The sequence below is a fragment of the Lynx canadensis genome, chromosome B2 (genome assembly GCF_007474595.2).
Source record: "Lynx canadensis isolate LIC74 chromosome B2, mLynCan4.pri.v2, whole genome shotgun sequence".
NCBI classification, from domain to species: domain Eukaryota; kingdom Metazoa; phylum Chordata; class Mammalia; order Carnivora; family Felidae; genus Lynx; species Lynx canadensis.
The window spans coordinates 85,562,199-85,584,782 of NC_044307.1; the positions used below are offsets into that span (position 1 = coordinate 85,562,199).

The 22,584-nt window shown below is 34.3% G+C and overlaps 1 non-coding gene across 1 annotated transcript; it reads left to right on the plus strand.

Annotated features, from left to right (window-relative positions):
* Positions 1-10,401: 10,401 nt before the first annotated feature.
* Positions 10,402-10,508, plus strand: LOC115515193. Its single transcript, XR_003969224.1, has one exon. It is a non-coding gene; the product is annotated as a U6 spliceosomal RNA (small nuclear RNA).
* The last annotated feature ends 12,076 nt before the right edge of the window (positions 10,509-22,584 follow it).

Here is a 22,584-nt window from a genome sequence, read left to right on the forward strand (position 1 = left end):
AGGACTAGTTGTTTGAAAGGATAAATAGGCTGAGGAAAAGTGATTTAGGAGTCTAGGATGGCTTGTTAATGTGTGAGTGCTTTGCAAGTATTTTTCATGAAAAATTATTTTTCTAAATATTTTTTGCATGGTCATCTGTGAAATGCCATTGAATTAGCACAAGTATGTGAGATTATTCATATGTGGAATGAAATAAACACATTGAATGAAAGAATAAAATAGTTGGGAAAGGAATAACTGAGATTTCAGCTAATGATGTTTATTTATTTTTCAGGACCAGATATATTCTGAAATGTTTTACTTGTTCTATTTAAATAGATTAATATTCACAGTAACTGTAAATTAAGCACTATTTTTCCAGTTTAACAGATGAAGAAACTAAAGTCTGAGTCATTTAGTAACTTTTCTAATGTTATATAGCTTGGCAAAGTGAGGATTAAAACATATTTAAGGCCCATAGGTTTATAGCCTGGTTTAGTAATATCTATATTCTATTGTCTATATTTTAAATTTCTGAAATGCTCTATAAGAGCAAATACCATATCTTCTTGTTTATGAAAGCAGAATAAAAATATACATTAAATTTACATTTCTTATCTACTCCCAAAATACTTATTTTCTGGGACTATTTATGACTTTGATAGTTATCTCAATATAATATCACATGCAGAATTCTTACTGCTTAATTTTATCCATATGAACAGATTATTTTTCTATTTCCCTTTATGGAATGCCATGCAAGTTGAAAATCTATACCAATAAAACCTTTTTAATGGAGGCTGATAATTCCTACCAGGATTTGCCTCGAGTAAAGTTTTGATTTTTAATAACTTCTTTTTAAACTGATTAGAAGAATTTGAAGGATAATTTCCTTAAAGCATTTATTTCCAAAGTCATTTTTAAATTGCACTATCATTTTCAAGTTGTGATCAGTCTGCATTATTTTCAGAGAAGAGGCAATTTGGAAGCAATCTGTAGTAGCAGGCAATTCTTGTCATAACTTTTTTAGCAACAGAAAACAATAAAATTAAACATAACCAACAATTTTCAAATATTATTCATTTGACTTTAGAAAATATTTGACTTTAGAAAATAAAATAAAGGTAACTATAGATGTTTGTAATCCCTTGAAGAATTATAATTTTTAAAATATGTTACGGAAGCCCTTCTGATTTTAAATAAAATCATCTGGAAGGCTTGTTAAAATGTTGATGCCTCGATCCCAGCCCTGGAGATTCTGATCCAGTATGTCCAGGATAGGGCCCAGTTTTGCCTTTGTGACAGGTCTCCACATAATGTTTACATTGCTATTTCATGGCTCACATTTAAGACTATTGAGATATCACTGTGAAATTAAGCAAAAAACAAACAAACATTTAATCAAAGTACAAGAAAGAACTAGATTTGTTCCAGCTCCGATACCTCTTGTTTTGTATTCATTTATTTGTTTGTTTACTTTCTAAACTGAAAATCTACCTGGAAAACAGAAAACAAAAAACAACTCCAAAGTATTTCTTTTGTGTAGTATCTGAATAGTAAAAGACAGGCTCCCCCACATGTCTATGATGAAGAGTACATCCAGTCAGCCTCTAGACATAAACTGATCAAACCCATGTGATTTACCTTTTAATCTTCATCCTTTCTGGCCATCCTTTTCTCATTAGACCCAAAACACACTAATAGTGTATACTAAAATTAGAAGCTTTAATAGAAAAATAGCAAAGACAGGCCATGAGAACCAGCAATCTTAGAATTGTAATTTACATTCCAGTGGGAGCCATCTATGAAAAGACTTATTTTAATTTAATCCTCAGTTAGGGGTCCTGTTTTAAGAGCAAAAAAGAAACACTGAAATCAGCTCTCTATGAGCAATGCGGATTTTTAATATAGTTAGATTATAAGGTAATAACATTTTGCAAGTTTCCAAAACTTATGATCCCACACAGGTTTAATTGCCATAAGCCATTAGTTGAGAACATTTTCCTGAGAAATATATATTGAACAAAAATGTGAATGGAAAGCAACTGTTTCAAATATCTTAAACTGTGCAACTTCATGTTAAATGTTTTTTCTCCTATGAAAAGAAAAAAAGATTATGTTCTAATATGTTTAGAATTTCTCAAATTGCTCATTTAAAAAAAAATGTATCAGTGGAAACAAACTGTCTTGGAAACAAAAGAGATAGCTTTACCCAAATTTCCTTTTGTATGTTATTTTAGGAGACCAAGTTAACACATACAACATAGTAAAATTAAAAACATACTAAAGACGAGTAAGTGTGCGGTTTATTCTCCATTTACCTTTACCCAGCTCTATTCTTCACCCTTTTCTGTTGCACTCAGTCCAGGAGACTGGCCCCTGGACACTCTATCTTCCAGATTCCCTTGACATCTAGCTTTTGTTGGTTTTGGATGATGGTAACCTGGGCAGTTTAAAAGAGGAAACAGAAACTAAAATATTTGTTCCCCACTTCCTGCATTGTATCATATTTGTCCCTGGTAGTCATTGTATTCCTCTGTGGCAATAACTTCCATTAGCTGGCCCACTTATCCAATATTCTAGCATTCACTGAGCACCAGTAACTATTTCCTCCTTTTTCCCTGAGGCCCTCGAGTTGGTAACTGTGTCCTTCTGTAGCTTTTCTCTGGGTATCTCACTGTCTATGATTTGAACTTTTAAGCCAGGATTTTCCATCTTGACACAATTGACATTTTGAATTGGATAGTTCTCTTTTGTGCAGAGGTATCCTGTGGATTGTAGGATATTTAGAGTCATTTTTGCTCTCTACCCACAAGAAGCAAGTAGCACCCCTCCTCAGTAATGATAATCAAAAATGTCTCCAGGGGGCGCCTGGGTGGCTCAGTCGGTGAAGCGTCCGACTTCGGCTCAGGTCATGATCTCACGGTCCGTGAGTTCAAGCCCCGCGTCAGGCTCTGTGCTGACAGATCAGAGCCTGGAGCCTGCTTCAGATTCTGTGTCTCCCTCTCTCCTGACCCTCCCCCACTTGCACTCTGTCTCTTCCTGTCTCTAAAAAATGAATAAACATTAAAAAATTAAAAAAAAAATGTCTCCAGAATGTCAAATGTCCCTTGGAGGACAAAATCCACCCTCTCCTCCAGCACACACCCCCTCTAGCTGAGAACCACTGCCATAAACCATCTCATGGTTCCGTATTATTTTCCTTACAGTCTCTTCATTATAACCATTGGAATAGAATCTTGACTCATATAAGGGAAAATAATTAACTAAAACAGTTGGAAAAGATGATGTATTAACCAATTTCAGTAATGTTGGAAAAGTAAATCATGATTAATTAAGTCTATATGGTAAGATTATTCCAGCCCATGGAAAATCTTTTATCCTTACAACTGTATAGGAATAGTTCTTAAAGGTGTAACTATGGACTTTACTTAATAAAATGACTATTTTCAAATTGGAACTTTGTTTAAATAATTGTTAAGTAATATATAGCATTACCAAAATGCAGATAACATAAAAAGTCAGAGTTGCATTATATTAAATATATAAAGTATTGTAAAGAGTATTAAGAATAGTAAAGTAACTCAAAGCTAATAAAAATATATAGATGTTTATTTGAATGATGTAAAATAACAATTATTTACATTTGGAAATTATTATAAAAAATAAACTCAGAACTAAAAATCCAATGAACACATCTTTTATGAATATTATAAAATGGTCCTTATTAATGCTGTTTTAGCATTTTCAGTTCTCTGCTTTCTGTGCATAAGATAGCATTTCTCGGGGCGCCTGGGTGGCGCAGTCGGTTAAGCGTCCGACTTCAGCCAGGTCACGATCTCGCGATCCGTAAGTTCGAGCCCCGCGTCGGGCTCTGGGCTGATGGCTCAGAGCCTGGAGCCTGTTTCCGATTCTGTGTCTCCCTCTCTCTCTGCCCCTCCCCCGTTCATGCTCTGTCTCTCTCTGTCCCAAAAATAAATAAACGTTGAAAAAAAAAAATTAAAAAAAAAAAAAGATAGCATTTCTCTACCCTATAGAAATTAAGTTTATCCACATGACTCTTTATCCAATCAAATATGTGCAGAAGCAAATTATTTTTCTTTTCCTTTTTGAAATTGATACTCTGTAACTGGCTCTCATATTTAAACACAATGATGGTAAGAATTGGTCAATCTCATATATAATGTAAGTAATAGATATAATCATTAGTTACTCATGATGACTGCTTGGTTTATCAGTTCTAACAGAGTTTATCTTTTATGCCCATCTTAAAATTTCACATTATTAAAAACAAAGTTAGCTTTTTGTTAGTTTACCATTCACGATGAAGGCGGGGATGAAACATACTGCATATAATTATAAAATTTTAGATTAGATTTAATGTATTAATTCACAGGGAAATATATTTAATCACTTAAATAAATGAAAAGCTAATATTTGTATCACATAATTCTTAGTACTCTAAGAAGACTAAACTACTTTGCAATTAATTCTTTCTAAAACTATAAAATAATCCTTCAATTATTAGCTCATCTACTCTCAACCCTTGAGAATTGTGGAAACAAAGTTTGCTAATTGTAGCATATCAGAATTTTAACCTCATATCTTTTAGTGATTTTTCTAATATGCCTTTTTTCCCTTTCTTATGCCATTAATTTCTAGATCATAAGATATGATAAATGTAACCCACCACATAACGTGTTCTCTGGATGGTAGAAATAATACAGGAAAAAAACTTAATATTTAAAAGTGTCTTCCATGTGCGAATTTGTTTAATTCTCACAACTGTACTATAGAGGTTTATTGCTATTGTTGTTTGTGTGATATTTAAAATATAGGTGAACAATTGTTATATTTTCCAAATTAGTACTCCAGAGTGTAAGCAGCAACTGCTCTTTAAAGCAGCTTTACTTCACAGAAAGATTGGTGCAGTAGTAAAACCCATGGTCTCTTAAAACAGCTATAGGTCTCAAAACTTAGGAAGACACTAGCAAGCAGATAGATAGAGCGTTAGGTTGTCCTTTGGTCATAGCTCTTCTAGATCAAGGACATTTGCATGTGAAAGATATATCAATCCATCTGGTTCTAGTTTAATAATTCTTTGTTGCATTTGTATATAGTTGGGAGGTAGAATGATAGCATGCCTCACAAGGATATTTATAGTAGAATTTAAACTGCATGAAGTCAGAAGCTTGTAACTGCGGAATTTGCTTGGATAAATTTGAGTGTATCTTGTTCAAAGCTCCATCCCCAAAATATTGGCTACAGTTAAGCATGTAGTAGATATTTCACAAGTGTGTTCTTGAAGACATTCATAATCACATCCATATTTGGATAACAAAATGAAGATTTAAAAGGAAAATCAGAGGAAAATATTTAAAGAAGTCAAAAAGCACATAGAGTTATTATAATTGTGGATTTAACCAAATAGTAATCTATATTTTTGTTCAATAAACATTCTTTCTTAGTGTTCCCATAAGTATATGATAGCCTAAGGACTTAATGTACATTTACTTTTTTTAGATAACTTTTATAATGTTTATTTATTTTTGAGAGAGAGAGAGAGAGAGAGAGAGCGAGCGAGCAAGCAGGGGAGGGGCAGAGACAGAGAGAGACACAGAATCCGAAGCAGACTCCAGGCTCTGAGCTGTCAGCACAGAGCCCGACGCGGGGCTCAAACTGACAGACCGCGAGATCGCGACCTGAGCAGAAGTCGGACACTAAACCGACTAGGCCACCAAGCGCCCCTTAATGTACATTTAACAAGAGAAACTTGCCCAGGCCTATTTCAGACACTATTGTATAGCAATACTATGCCATTGTGTAAAATGTACATTGTAGTAACAATGATGCCAATTTCCATGCTAGCAGCAATTCACTAGTCCTGTTGTGAATATAGCCAAACTTTCACATATTAGTGTGCAGAAAACTAGGTTTCTAGAATATGATTGTGAACCCTTACTTCTTTTTTTTTTATTTGTAGTGTGTGTGTGTGTGTGTAATTAGACCAATGTCAAAGTCTTTCTAAATTTGAAAATAGATGTGATTTATTACTATTTAACCTCATCTGCACCTTACTATTTATTCTCCTCTGAGTTGTTTATATCATATTCATGAGTTTGAAAATTGGCCAGTATCGGAGAAGAATCATGTTTATTTTTGAAAATTAATTACTCTGTTGCAGCTTTCACTACTTGTTTATACCCCTTTACCTGCCCCCCATTGACTTCAGTCACAAACAAGTCTTTTAAAATACTCTGCCACATTACAGCAGAATAGCCTGGTGAGTAAGAAGCTAGGAGCAGTACCAGAAACCATTAAACCTTACACAGATGATGCCAGTAAGGTTTGCCACAGCAGCAGTGCTGTATTCAATTATAAATAATAACACAAGTACAAGTGCATGCCCTGGGCTCTCAGCTGATTAAATATCATAACTACACAGGCTCAAGTACCGAGGCACGAAAGAAAGATTCCCAGTTTTTACCGAGAAACTAAAACTCTATCACTTAAGTGTTAATTGGTGTTCCATTGAGTAACAATGCTGTGAACTGAAAAGGCAAGACAAGGACTCCCTGCTGTAATGTTAAAATGGTATGTGTCTGTTATCAGGTTGCTAAATTACCAGTGGTGTATACACTACCACATCTAGTGGAAATAATGCAGGAGAACAGTAGGGGATGAATGGGACCAACCTGCAAATTGATAAATAGATTCACTTCATGGGCATCTGCATTATATCTCACGATCATGTATCCTACATCTTCTGACTATGAATGATTAAAAAGGAAGGTACTTAAATGAGATTTCATTATGTACTTGCGGTGTAATGTCACGTAGATGTGAGTTTTTGTAATTAAAATGTGAACGTACTATTTTTTACTGTGCACAAAATACACAGAAATAAAAGCAAACATTTATTGATATCAATGTTTATATTGAGTTATAATGTCATAATCTTGGGGATTTTCCTGAGAAAAGGAAAGAAAAATAATAATTCTTGAAATATACATGGTTCCTCTGCACTATCACTAACTGTGAGGTAGATCATTGTCTCCAATTTACACAAGAGGAAAATGATGCTCAAAGAATTGATACTTAAGACAGGTATACAATCAGACAAGACGATTGTTTCTAATTACCAGTTCTGATCTCTTTGTATTAGACCACAATTTCATTTACAAATATGTCGAAATTAATACAGTGATAAAATTTTCATCCTTTTATTTCAAGTAATCATACTTTGTTAAATTCATACATATTTTGTTAGAAGAATAATCCCCCTAATCTCCCAGGTATTCTGGGGATCCCTAATTCCAGGGATAATATAGAAAGTAAGATAAACTGGGGCGCCTGGGTGGCTCAGTCGGTTAAGCGTCCGACTTCGGCTCAGATCACGATCTCACAGTTGGTGAGTTCGAGCCCCACGTCAGGCTCTGTGCTGACAGCTCAGAGCCTGGAGCCTGCTTCAGATTCTTTGTCTCCCTCTCTCTCTGCCAACCCCCACTCATGCTCTGTCTCTCTCTGCCTCTCAAAAATAAAGAAATGTAATAAGAAAAAAAATATTTAAAAAAAAGAAAGATAAAGTATTTTACTATTTGAACTTTTGTACAGTATATCTTTTTGATTAAGAAAAAAATACTGTCAGTGGCCGTGAATGTTTATACGTATGGATAGTAAAGATTATTGGCCATGCTTGATAAAGTCTTAGCCATGAACACATCTGGATTGACCCTCACCTAATTCTTTAAGAGCTTTACAGCATTTTATATGTATGTATCCCAGGGTGTAGTGGAACAATTTGTGCTGAATTATATTTCTTTAATTGAAAATATTGATTATGTTTAGATTTGATAAATTCTACAGTTGTGCTAATATGGTAGCCACCAGCTTGGTGTGATTATTTAAATTTAATTAAAACTAAGTAAGATTTGAAATTCAGTTTCTTAATTATGCTTGCCACATTTCACCTGCTACCAAGGTACAAGTGACAATTGGCTACCAAACTAAACATTTCAATGTTGCAGAACTCCTATTTAACAAGGCAATTTTAGAACATATGGAGTTGTACTATACATTTGAAAAAACTACAATTTTTCATACAAATTCTACCAGAAACACTGAATGTATCATCATTCTAATTTTAAATATATAATATTAATGACACAAATGTTAAGAATTAAGTGGCAAAAACAGTTAAACAATATGATACAAGATGTGTTTGAGGAATTCTTTTGACAGGTTACCAGCAGTAAGTATGTAGCTGAGGAATGCATCAGTGAATTTGAAGATAGTTCCATAGTTATCATTCAAACTGAAACTTACAGAGGAAAGAAAGTAAAAATCATCTTCGGTCATCATCATAATCATAATCACACAGAAGATATAGGACAATATCAAGCAGTCTAATGTATAGACATATCTTGTTTTATTGTGTTTTATTTTATTGTACTTTGCAGATATTGTATTTTTTACAAACAGAAGTTTTATGGCATTCCTGCATTGAGCAAGTCTATCAGCAACTTTTTTCCAACAGCATTTGCCCAGTTTGTGTCTCTGTGTTGCATTTTGGTAATTTTGCAATATTTCAAAAACTTCTTCAGTGTTATTATATTTGCTACGGTGATCTGTGATCAGTGATCATTGGTGTTACTATGATAATCATTTTGGTATGCCATGAACCACACCTATGTGAAGCAGGCAAACTTAATTGATAAATGTGGTGTGTGTTCTGACTGCTCCACGGAGTGGCTGCTCCCCACCATCTCTCCTCAGGCTTCCCTATACTCTGAGACACAACAATATTGAAATTAGGCCAATTAATAACCCTGCATCGGCCTCTAAGGGTTCAAGTGAAAGGAGGAGTTACACATCTCTCAGTTTAAATCAAAGTTATAAATGATTAAGCTTAGTGAGGAAGGCACATCAAAAGCCTGGATAGGCCAAAAGCTAGGTCTCTTACACCAAACTATCAAGAGGTGAATGCAAAGGAAAAATTGTTGAAAGGAGATTAAAAGTGCTACTCCACTGAACATCCAAATGATAAGAAAGCAAACAGACTTATTGCTGAAATGGAGAAAGTTTTAGTGGTCTGCATAGAAGAGCAAATCAACCACAATGTTTCCTTAAATCAAAGCCTAATGCAAAGCTAGGCCCTTATCTCTTCAATTCTACAAAAGTTGAGAGGGGTGAAGAAGTTGCAGAAGAAATGTTTGAAGCTAGCAGAGGTTCATGAAGTTTAAAAAGTGGTCTCCATAACAGAAAAGTGCAAGGTGAAACAGCAAGTGCTGATGTAGAAGCTGTAGCAAGTTACCCAGAAAATCTAAGATAAATAATGACGGTGGAAACACTAAACAACAAATTTTCAGTAGAGACAAAGCAGTGTTCTACTGGAAGAAGATGCCATTTGGACTTTTATAGCTGGAGAGGAGAAGTCAGTGCCTGGCTTCAAAGCTCCAAAGGACCAGCTGACACTCTTGATAGGAGTCAATGGAGCTAGTGACTTTACGTTGAAGCCAGTGTTCATTTACCATTCTGAAAATCCTAGGACCCTTAGGAATTATGCTAAATATACCCTGCCTGTGTTCTATATGAATAACAAAACCTGGATAACAACACTTCTGTTTACAACATGGTTTACTGAATGAATACTTTCAGCCCACTATTGAGATCTAGTGCCCAGAAAAAAAGATTACTTTCAAAATCTTCCAGCTTACTGACAATGCCCTTGGTCACCCTGGAGCTCTGAAGGAGATACACAATGAGATTAATGTTGTTTTCCTACCTGGTAACAAGCATCTATTTTGTAGCCTATGGATTAAGGAGTAATTGGGATTTTCAAGTCTCATTATTTAACAAACACATTTTGCAAGGCTCTAGCTGCCATAGATAGTGATTCCTCTCATTGATCTGGGCAAAGTAAATTGAAAAACTTCTGGAAACAATTCACCATTCTAGATACCATTAAGAACATTTGTGATTCATGGGAAGAGGTCAAAACAGTAACATGAGTTTCAAAGATGTTGATCGAAGACTTCAGTGGAGGAAGTAACTATAGATGTGATAGAAACAGCAAGAGAAATAGAAGTAGAAGTAGAGCCTGGAGATGTGACTGAATTGTTGCAATCTCATGATCAAATTTGAACAGATGAGGAGTTGCTTCTTATGGATGAGCAAAGAAAGTAGTTTCTTGCGATGGAATCTACTCCTGGTGAAGAAACTGTGGGGAGTGTTGAACTGTATATGTATTACATAAGGTTAATTGATAAATCAGGGTTTGACAGGATTAACTCAAATTTTGAAAGAATTTCTGTGAGTAAAATGCTATCAAACAGCATCACATGCTACAGAAATCATCTGTGAAAGGAAGAGTCACTTAGTGTGGCAAACTTAGTTACTGTCTTACTTTAAGAAATTGTTGCAGTGCTCGCTTCGGCAGCACATATACTAAAATTGGAACGATACAGAGAAGATTAGCATGGCCCCTGCGCAAGGATGACACGCAAATTCGTGAAGCGTTCCATATTTAAAAAAAAAAAAAAAAGAGGTTAGAGTGGGAGAGAGCCAAAGCATAAGAGACTGTTAAAAACTGAGAACAAACTGAGGGTTGATGGGGGGTGGGAGGGAGGGGAGGGTGGGTGATGGGTATTGAGGAGGGCACCTTTTGGGATGAGCACTGGGTGTTGTATGGAAACCAATTTGTCAATAAATTTCATAAAAAAAAAAAAACAAAAACAAAGAGAAAAAAAAAAAAAAGAAATTGTTGCAGCCACTGCATTCTTCAGCAACCACCACCTTGATTGGTCAGTGGCCATCAACACTGAGGCAGGACCCTCCACCAGCAAAAAGATTATGACTTGCTGACAGCTCAAACAATGCTTTGCATATTTTAGCACAAAAGTATTTTTATTAAGAGTATGAACATTGTGGTTTTAGATATACTATTAAACACTTAATAGACAATAATGTCATGGAACATAACTTTTATATGCACCGAGAAACAAAAAAATTCATTTTACTCACTGTATTGTGATAATTGCCTTACTGTGGTGGCCTGAATCCAAATGCACAATATCTCTGAGGATATTTGTCTTTCTCTGATGGACTTATTTCGCTTAGCATAATACTCTCTAGCTCCATCCATGTTGTTGCAAATGGCAAGATTTCATTCTTTTCTATTGCTGAGTAATCTCCATTATATATATACCACTTCTTCTTTATCCATTCATCAGTGGATGGACACTTGGACTGTATCTGTAATTTGGCTATTGTAGATAATGCTGCTATAAACATTGGGGAGCTTGTATCCCTTTGAATTAGTATTTTTGTATTCTTTTTGTAAATACCTAGTAGTGCAATTGCTGGATCATAGGGTTCCACTTTCTGAGGAAACTGCATAATGTTTCCTACAGTGGCTGCACCAGTTTGCATTCCCACCAACAGTGCAAGAGGGTTTCCCTTTCACCACATCCTCACCATCCTCTGTTGATTCATTGTAATTCTTATTTGTATTGCCCTATGAGCAGTGATGTTGAGCATCTTTTCATGTATATTTGTGTCTTCTTTAGAGAAATGTCTATTCATACCTTCTGCCTTTTTTAATTGGATTATTTATTTTTTGAGTGTTGAGTTTTATAAGTTCTTTATATATTTTAGATATTAACCCCTTATCAGATATGTCATTTGCAAATAACTTCTCCCATTCCATAGGTTACCTTTGAGTTTTGTTGATAGTTTCCTTCTCTGTGTAGACATTTTTTTTTTTTTTTCATTTTGATGAAGTCCCAGTAGTTTATTTTTCTTTTGTTTCCCTTGCCACCAGAGACATATCTGGAAAGAAGTTGTTATGGCTGATGTCAAAATGATTACTGCCTATGTTCTCCTCTAGGGTTTTTATGGTTTCAGGTCTCATATTTAGGTCTTCAATCCATTTGAATTTGTTTTTGTGTGTGCTGTAAAAAAATGGTCCAGTTTCATTCTTTGCATGTTGTTGTCCACTTTTTCTTCACCTTTACACTTTGGTTTAATTCTTCCTTCGCATTTTATTGATAGCCGCAGGTTTATAAGTCTTTAAAATTTATTTTGCCTTATTATTTATGTGTGTGTATATATATATATATATATATATACACACACACACACACATACATGTATATACTTAATGCTTATTTATTTATTTTAAGAGAGAGAGTGCATGAACGGGGGCTGGGAGCAGAGAAGGGGAGAGAGAGAGAATCCCATACAAAATCCACACTGTCAGCACAGAGCCCAACACAGGGTTCGATCCCACCAACTGGGAGATCATGACCTCAGCTGAAATCAAGGGTTGGTCACTTAGCCGACAGCCACCCAGGCACCCCAAATTTATTTTGCTTTATACAAAATATTTAAGTTGTTCCAATATCTAATATTTTTTAAATGTAGTAAATTTCTAATTTGTTTTCCAATTTAACCTTTTGTTAGAAAATTATTTTCTTGGCAATTGATCATAATACGTAGTCATTATATATATATAATGGCAATCCTAATAAACCACACTCTAAAATAATTTTTTCACATTGACAAAGTATGTGTTACACTTAAAATGCATTACATATTATAAGGAAAGGAAGTAATAGAAAATAATTTTTATTTTTTATTTATTTTTTAAATTTTTTCATGTTTATTTTTTAGAGAGAGAGAGATGGAGTGCAAGTGGGGGAGGAGCAGAGAGAGAGGGAGGGAGACACAGACTCTAAAGCAGGTTCCAGGCTCTGAGCTATCAACACAGAGCCCGAAGCAGGGCTCGAACTCACTAACCACAAGATTATGTCCTGTGCCGAAGTCAGCCATTTAACTGACTGAGCCACCCAGGCGCCCGTAGAAAATAATTTTTAAAAAGTAATTTGTTCTACACAAATATAATCCAATTAGCTTTAGCCTGCATTCTAAGTGTCCATGTGTAGAAATCCTACGTTTCTATTAGTCTACTTGTAAAAATTACAAATGAAATACATTTAGTGAAGAAATAGAATTATAAAAAATGCATACGTGGGGGAAAAGATTGCTGTAATCCCATGCCCCTCTCCCAGCCACTGCTAACGTACTATACTGCTTTTCAGTATAATATATATATTTGTAAAAAATGTAGACACTCCTAAAAGAGGCAATAAGCAAAATGCTATCATTAAATAAGGAAAATCAAACCTTTATGCCCATTCACATTGAGAACTTCCCAAACACCTGGAAACTTTACCTCCAGTTCACTACATATCAGCTTGTTGCCATAATTTACCTGCTACTTTACATTATAATGACATGGTACCGAAGAGACAAAACTGTTGTTTCCCTGCTGAAAATGTAATCAATACACACCTGTTTTCTGCTGGGAAAACTGCAGCGGTAGATGTGGTAGCATTTTAACCTGTAAGATGGTGACAAAGTAGCATGCTGGAAACACAGGAATTTGACAAACTTTCACATACTGTTTGCAAATTGAACACAAGCAGTGGGATACTGGCATATGTTACTATTTCCATGATGACAGATTATGATGCTTCAGGTAAAAGTTAGAATCATTCATGGAAAAGTAGAGGAAACCCAGTCATGAAACAAAGCTGTAGGGGTACAACTTCATGTTTTCTAATATATTCCAAGTATATTTCATTTTAATGTAAAGTTTCTTTTAAAAGCAAAGGAGTTTAGTCAGCGATCAATATCCATAGAAGTGGGGGAGTGGAGATTACATTAGACTTTTTCTTGAATTAATTATATTTCAGACAAAACTAAAAGGTTTAATTATGATGTTTGAATAATTGATTTAATTTTATTTCAAATTAGTGATTTTTGCAGTGCATATGTAAAAATAAGCTATGTCTGAATGAGGTACCACCATCAGTCATCTTTCCTCCAAATTAGGATGTATTATCCACATTGTTAGTCTATTTCACGCAAAATTGAACAAATCGGCCACATAATCAGCTGCTTTCCTCCTTAGAACAGAATTAACAAAAACAAAACAATATTGAATTTTGATCAATAATATTTGGTCATTTGTTGAGCATGCCTTTAAACAATATTATTAGTTTACTTTTATGGTGGAGGGAAATTGAATAGCACTTTAGAAACTGTTCAAAAATTATTGGTTTTAGAAATTTTTTTAAGTATCTCTCTTCATTAGTGATAAATAAAATTTCAAGTTTGTATATTTATCAATACATTTATTGATTTTCCAGTTATTTTTCTTTGTATATAGTCCCCAAAAATCAAGTCTACTTGTCTTTGAGATCTAATTAAGAAAAGGTGATCTAGGGGTGCCTGGGTGGCTCAGCTTGGTTAAGCGTCAGACTCTGGATTTCAGCTTAGGTCATGATCTCACAATTTGTGAATCAGCAAGGAGCCTGCTTGGGATTCTGTCCCTCAAAATAAATAAACTTTAAAAGAGAGAGAGAGAGAAAAGAAAAGGTGATCTGAAGACAAATTCCAACCAAAACATTGCATTTTAAAAGACTTTAATTTGGAATAATCTAAAATTAAGATTGTTTAAAATATTTTATGTATTTTTTTTTTATTTTAGAGAGAGAGAAAGAGAGCACAGTGTGGGAGGGGCCAGGGTGGGAGAGAGAGAGAGAGAGAGAGAGAGAGAGAGAGAGAGAGAGAATTTTAAGCAGGCTCCACGCTAAGCATGGAGCTTGATCTCACAACGGTGAGTGAGATCATGACCTGAGCTGATCACGAGTTGGATGCTTAACGGACCGAGCCACCCAGGTACCCCTAAAATTATGATTTTAACTCTATTTTTTTGCTTGAAAAAGAGTACAGATTTTCTAGTTACTTGTTTTTATCTTGTTTATATTGTAGATTAGATTATGTTGTCATATTTAATTTAGTTGTTATTTATACTATTTATATAATGTGGTTTTTGTCCTGTAGTAGATAATAATAAGGTTTGGAGTGTGATGCCAAAGACCCTAATTACACATATTCTGTTTACAGTAGGAAATTGTCAGTGCTACTAGAGCAAAACAGAGGGAAGAGACTTGAGATATTCTTTTGTTAGTTTTCCCATTTAAAGGTTTACTTTGTATATAGTAAAAGCAATCAGTTACCCAGTGGAAACTATAGGAAATATGCCTCTGAACATTTTTCTTGTCCCTCCTTCATTTGCACTTTATAATCTTCTATTTATGAAGAGGTCAAATAATTGTGCTGTTGAGTTGCCATTCATGTCTCATATGTAAACTCCAGGTTTACCTCCTTGGATGATGCCTTCCCTGACTACCTCCTATTTTGTGCAAGTATTTTACTTGAAACTCTTCTTATGTATTTCTTTGTTTTGGGTTATGTTGAGTCTGTTTTCTTACTTCCTAAATTTTAATATAAGAATCCTTTCTTTTAAATTTTTTAATTTTTTTTTTGAGAGAAAGAGAGAGGGGGGCAGAGACAGGAGAGAGAGAATCCCAGGCAGGCATCAGAATGGAGCCTGATGCAGGGCTCAAACTCAGGAACCATGAGATCATGACCTGAGCTGAAGACAAGAGTCGGATGCTTAACCAACTGAACCGCTCTGGTGCCTAGAATGTAAGAATCCTTAAAGGAAGTACCCTTGGCTATCTGCTTCATTGCAGTTTCCAAGTCGTCAAGAACAGTGCAGCATGCATATTATATACTCAGTCAACACTGGAAGTTGCTGAAAGAAAAAACAAATTAATTAAATAAATAAATACATAAATAAATAATCTGAATTAATAATAAATTAAGAACTCAACCCCACATTAGGTACATGAGGTAACTTTTATTTTGACTAATCTGTGGCCATTTAATGTAACCCTCTGTCAAAATCTAGACTAAGTCTCCAAGGCTACTAAGAAGTTCTAGTCAGTGTTCCTGACAAGACATATTTATCTTCTCTACTTATTTACCCCACTGAGTTTCACTCAGAGACACAGAAAAAAACCATAATTTCAAAATTGGATATTCATCTTTTTATGCTTATGTATGTTCTTGAATACCCTATAGTAGTATAATTGAAGATGGGGGTTATATCCTTAATTCAGTAAAAAAGAAAATCTCATAAAAAGAAATTTACAATTGAAAATACTTTATGAATCCATGTGTTGCATTCTTATATAGCATTCTAGAGAAAATCCAACCCACCTAGTTTTCCTTCTAGTTTGAAACAGATTATAATTTCTTCAGTTAAGTATTAGATGATATATTTGGCTTGTTTCTAAGGGCCATTTTGGTTAAGTTATGAACCTTAAACATAAGAATTGCACTTAAAATTTTGTCATATTTACGCTATCAGAGACCATAGACACATGTTACAATCTGAAATCTATGCTCACTTCTGGGCATAGGCTGAGTAAAAAAGTGGGGATAAATGCCTGCACAACTAAACTTACAGTCTTTCAGGAATAGAATTCAACTCCACTCTTCTACATCAAGGTCCCTTTAAGTCTACTCTTTTCAAGAAGTAGAAGCAATAAGTTTGTCTTGCCTTGAATTCAGAGAATTATTTTGAGATTGAACAAAGTTGCAATAGCAGCTCACACAGAACTACTATTAATGCCCCTCTTCCCTGTGTTCCTTCTGATACATTTAGCTGGCCAGCCTGTACTTGACTTCTGTTTGGTCCATCCCTACATTCTTAAATCCAACTGTCTTGGGATCAGACTCTGCCAAGGCCTGGCCTACACCATCTGCTCTGACTGACTGCCAGGATTCCCGGCTGCCCTGACAAGCCTGGAGAGACATTCTGGTCTTTGTCTCTCCTGTGAATATTTGAGGTTTCCAAATAAGTGACTCTCGGATAAGTGAAATATTACAGTGTCCCAATCATAGACGTTAATATTTCTATCCCATTGCTATTCTAACTATGAAAATCTCCAACATCTAAAATATGATACTTTGTTTTAGGTGACAAAATTGACTGTAAACATTGGCCAAATGAAGCCTATACATACAAAGTAGACCAGCACAATAATGTTAATTCTGTAACTATATTTGAGAAACAATGGCTAAAGAAACTGACAAATGTGTCCTGGAAAACAGAATACCTGTATTGAGTAATGACATGCTAGTGGTGTCTTAACCTTAAAATGCAAAAATACACAAATATACACAGGGAATGAGGAGGGTTTTGTTTTGTTGTTTAAGTCTACATTCTGTCACTGAGTGTTCATCAATGAAAAACTCTAACCGTCATGTCTGTTTAGTTCAGTAAATGCTTACAAAACTGCAAGCACTTGCCTATTCTCTGGACCTGGAGCCTCAATATTCAACATCCTCAGGGGCTCATGTTCAAGAAGGTATAATATAGTGGCTCTGTAAATTGGTTGATTCATAATATCATCCTACAAAGCATTGAAGTAAGTCTGTATAGAGTAGACATTTATATGTAAACTGTTTCAAATCACCTGTTAAGGTTAACATGTTTTCTAGTAATTCAAAATCATGGAACTTTAAATGCTTTTCTTATTTTTATGTTTATCATTGTTTTATAGGTTAGATTAATGGATGAAAGAAGGATTTTTTCGTTTTATTTTTGTTGTCAATTCTGCTGCTTAAATTTGAGCCACTTTTATAACTGGAAATTTCTTAAAGGTGAAATTAGAGTGATTCTTGCTTTGAGAAGTTATATTTACGGGGTATGTTCATCCTGACTGCTATGGGGTTTATTTGTTACAAATAACACATGACAAGACTTTCTGCTGTTTATATTTAAAACAGTCAACAACTTTCAAATATGCTTTCTTAAAAATAATATCTAACCCATCATTTTTTAACTACATTTAGAGAAGCTGTGGAATCAGATTACCCCTAGCAAAAAAGGCAAGATAATTGACAAATATTATAGTTGTTTAATCTAGAATAAATAACTTTTCATTTTCTGACATTTTTGTTTATTATTTGCTTATGATGAGATGTTAAGTAATTTTAATAAACATTTGCAAACCTGAAGTTTTGGAGAACATATACTTTAAGAAATAGAAAATTAGCTGTAATTGGAAGGTCTCTCCCGTTCTTTCAAATACATACACACATACACACATGTACATATACATACATATCTATAACCACACACATATATGTGAAATATGTTTTTTTTTTCCTTATATCAACAATAGAAATTGAGAGAGAAGTAGCTGAGTAAAATAAAGGTAGCATCCACAGGTAACAGCCAGCAAAGAAGAGTAGGGATAGAAATGAGATTCAGAAAATTAACCAAATTAGAAATTTTGCTATTGTATCTAATGCAACACTTAATTTTCCGCTTTTAGGAAACCATAGATTTTTTAATAGATAATGTTTGTCAACTTGTGAAAAATTGTCTGTTTATCTTCATTTCAAAGAGTGTCTTTTTTTTTTATCAGGGAAATACAAATCAAAACCACACTCAGGTATCACCTCACGCCAGTCAGAGTGGCCAAAATGAACAAATCAGGAGACTATAGATGCTGGAGAGGATGTGGAGAAACGGGAACCCTCTTGCACTGTTGGTGGGAATGCAAATTGGTGCAGCCGCTCTGGAAAGCAGTGTGGAGGTTCCTCAGAAAATTAAAAATAGACCTACCCTATGACCCAGCAATAGCACTGCTAGGAATTTATCCAAGGGATACAGGAGTACTGATGCATAGGGGCACTTGTACTCCAATGTTCATAGCAGCACTCTCAACAATAGCCAAATTATGGAAAGAGCCTAAATGTCCATCAACTGATGAATGGATAAAGAAATTGTGGCATATATACACAATGGAATACTACGTGGCAATGAGAAAGAATGAAATATGGCCTTTTGTAGCCACGTGGATGGAACTGGAGAGTGTAATGCTAAGTGAAATAAGCCATACAGAGAAAGACAGATACCATATGGTTTCACTCTTATGTGGATCCTGAGAAACTTAACAGGAACCCATGGGGGAGGGGAAGGAAAAAAAAAAAAAAAGAGGTTAGAGTGGGAGAGAGCCAAAGCATAAGAGACTGTTAAAAACTGAGAACAAACTGAGGGTTGATGGGGGGTGGGAGGGAGGGGAGGGTGGGTGATGGGTATTGAGGAGGGCACCTTTTCGGATGAGCACTGGGTGTTGTATGGAAACCAATTTGTCAATAAATTTCATATATATATAAAAAAAAAACAATGGAAACCAATTTGTCAATAAATTTCATATATATAAAAAAAAAAAAAACAAAAACAAAGAGTGTCTTTTTATCTTCATTTCCCTTTCCTTCTTGCTGAAACAAGGTTGGGAGCAGAGAGTGAGAGGTTCAAAGATGGAAATATATAAAGTATGTTCAAAGATATTAAGAACATTACAGGAAGACTATCAAAATATAATATTTATTAGATTGCATACAGTAGGCCAGAGTTTATACTACATAGCAATTATATAAGAGAGAAATATGGTAGATGGAATTCATAATGTAGTAACTCCTATAACTAGTGGATTATTGACTTTCTACACAGAAGAAGAAATTGCATTTATCCCAAATGGTGGAGCATCAGGACAACAGGACTAAAAAATAGTTTTTGTTAATATTTGCAAGAGAAAAGTTAGGAGAAAATTTTTAAAGAAGGACTAGGGGTGCCTGGGTGGTCCAGTAGGTAGAGCGTCAGACTTTGGCTTCAGGTCGTGATCTCACCGTTTGTGGGTTTAACCTCCATATAGGGCTCTTTGCTGTCAGCACAGAGCCAACTTGGATTCTCTGTCCCCCTCTCTCTGTCTCTCCTCAGCTCATGCTGTCTCTCAAAAATAAATAAACATTGGGGCACCTGGGTGGCTCAGTTGATTGAGCGTCCAACTTCTGCTCAGTCATGACCTCGCAGTTCACAGGTTAGAGCCCCTAGTCAGGGCTCTTTGCTGACAGCTCAGAGCCTGGAGCCTGCTTCAGATTCTGTGCCTCCCTTCCTCTCTGCCCCTCCCCGCTGTTGCACTCTGTCATTCCCTCTCTCAAAAATAAGTAAACATTTAAAAAAAGAAACTTAAAAAAATAAACAATTAAAAAAAGAGTTCCTACTATTTCCAGGCATAAAAATTGTTTGAGTCTTAAAAAAAAATAACGGTAGAAAGTATTAACTTCCAATCATATAATTATGTTAACTGAGTTAAGTCAAGGCAGTTACTTTTTCAATTAGGCATTTATAATATCTTCATGGAAATTTTACTTTCTGTTTTTAAACCTGAACTCACGACATTGTTATAATATTAATACTCATTTACTAATATATATTCTTAAGAACAATTGTAATTTGCATTTTGGAAATTGTGACTAAGAAAGAGGAGTATGTTGATCATTGTCTTAAAATCGTGATTCCTTTTATCTATCATATCTATCTAACTTACACCCAGTAAAATTTACTATTTTGGGTGTAAATTTCTAGTGAGTTTTGACAAATAGAGACATATATCTTTCACCAGAGTAAAACTACAGAACAGTTCCACTGCCCTAAGAAATTTATTCATGTTGCCACTTTTTAACCACTCCCTCTCACACTCCAAACCACAGGCAGTCACAGATTTTTATGTAAATGGAATCACTCAGTATATATCCTTTTGAATCTTGCCACTTCCACTCATATTGCCTTGAAGATTCAATATGCTATTATGTGTATTAACAGTTTGTTCTTTTTTATTGTTAAATAGGATTCCGTTATATGGATGTGCTGCATCCATATAATATAATTGTTACCCAATTACTAGTTAGACTTTTTTTTTTAATTTTAAGCATTTATATATAAAGCTACTATAAACATTTTCATATAGGGTTTTTTATAAACAAAATTTTATTTTTTAATACTACAGTAGATATCAGTTTATTTTTTTTTTATTTTTTAAATTTTTTTTTTCAACGTTTTTATTTATTTTTGGGACAGAGAGAGACAGAGCATGAACGGGGGAGGGGCAGAGAGAGAGGGAGACACAGAATCGGAAACAGGCTCCAGGCTCCGAGCCATCAGCCCAGAGCCTGACGCGGGGCTCGAACTCACGGACCGCGAGATTGTGACCTGGCTGAAGTCGGCCGCTTAACCGACTGCGCCACCCAGGCGCCCCGATATCAGTTTATTTTTATAAGAAATTGCCAAACTATTTTCCAGAGAGACCATACCATTTTGCATTCCCACTATCAATGAATGAAAGTTCCAGTTGATTGGTTTCTATATCAACACTTAGTATTGTCTTTTTGAAATTTTATTTTAACTCTGACTTTCTTTTATAAAATATTCTGTAGTGCGAATAACACGATCTAACATGGGGATTTAATTTCTTCTTTCAAAACATATCTTTGCCATAAACTGTGTGATCAGGTGCATGAAATTGATTTTTTTCTTAAAAAGTATAATGTTTATCCTAATGTTAATGATACATATATTTATTTAATCATAGTATAATAGTTATCCTATGATATAATTGACAATATCTTCAAATATTGCACAATTCGTTTCTAAAATCTTTAAGTTATATGCTCATTTTTTCTGAGGTTTTGAGATTTCTTTTTCTTTCAGTTATTATATAATCCCTTAAGAAATGTAATCACTATAAATAGGATAGCAGCCATTGTACATGAAAACTTGCATTTGGTTTTCACATACAGTTATTCAAAGGCAAGCATAAAGAGCATAGGTTAAAAAAATATGATTAAACATATTACCAGATCAATCCTGAGATTGCAAATATGTATACAAATATGTGATTTGAGTTTGTATGCATACTTACATACACATATAATACTTATATACACATTTAAACTTTTTATTTCTGTTTTGATAATGGCAATGATGAAGAACTTTTCTGTAGGGTTTTTGCATTTAAATCCATCACTCATTGGCTCTGTATAATATTGAAAACATATTAGTTGTGAAACAAAAAAGATTATGAACTATGTGTTTTACTTAACAACTATTTGTGTATATGCATCTCAAATTGTGATCTATGTATAGACAATGTCCTATTTGTATGTAATTGGCCTATATTATACAAATAGTAGACTATGGGTTGGAAGACTATATTTGAAAAGCTAATGGCAATTATCCACATGAATTGAAACAATAATTACATATATTAAAATTTTTATTTATTCTTAATTTTAAAAATTATCAATGCTTTTAGAACTATTAAATTATATATATGCACAATGTGAAAGTAAATAGCTCTAAATGAGCATACAGTTAAATGCAATACTGTATTTTTCAAAAGGGGTGCACTTTAATTTGTTGGTTAGTTTTACAGCCCACTATCATTTTTATAGTTATGAAAGCTAATAGAAGAGCGTTCATATCTCATGCTTCAGCACTCAAAGAATTATTAATGTCAAAATAATTAGTTACAATTTTTATATTGCTTTCACAGAATTACTTGTATAGATATAAAACAACACACTTAGTTTTAATTACTGGTACAGTAAAATGATTACTTGTTCACTTATGCAAAATTACTTTAAAATATTTGTTTTTAGACCCTGTTTCACAGGGTAAATAAATGTTTATAAGTAAGGGAAAATTACATGGTACAACATGTATTCTCTGTGAATTTCTTATAAATAAGCCCCATGGCATTAATACTATAGTACTTTTTATATTGGTTTAATTTAATTTTAGCCATCTAATTATTGAAGCCTATCTATAAACAT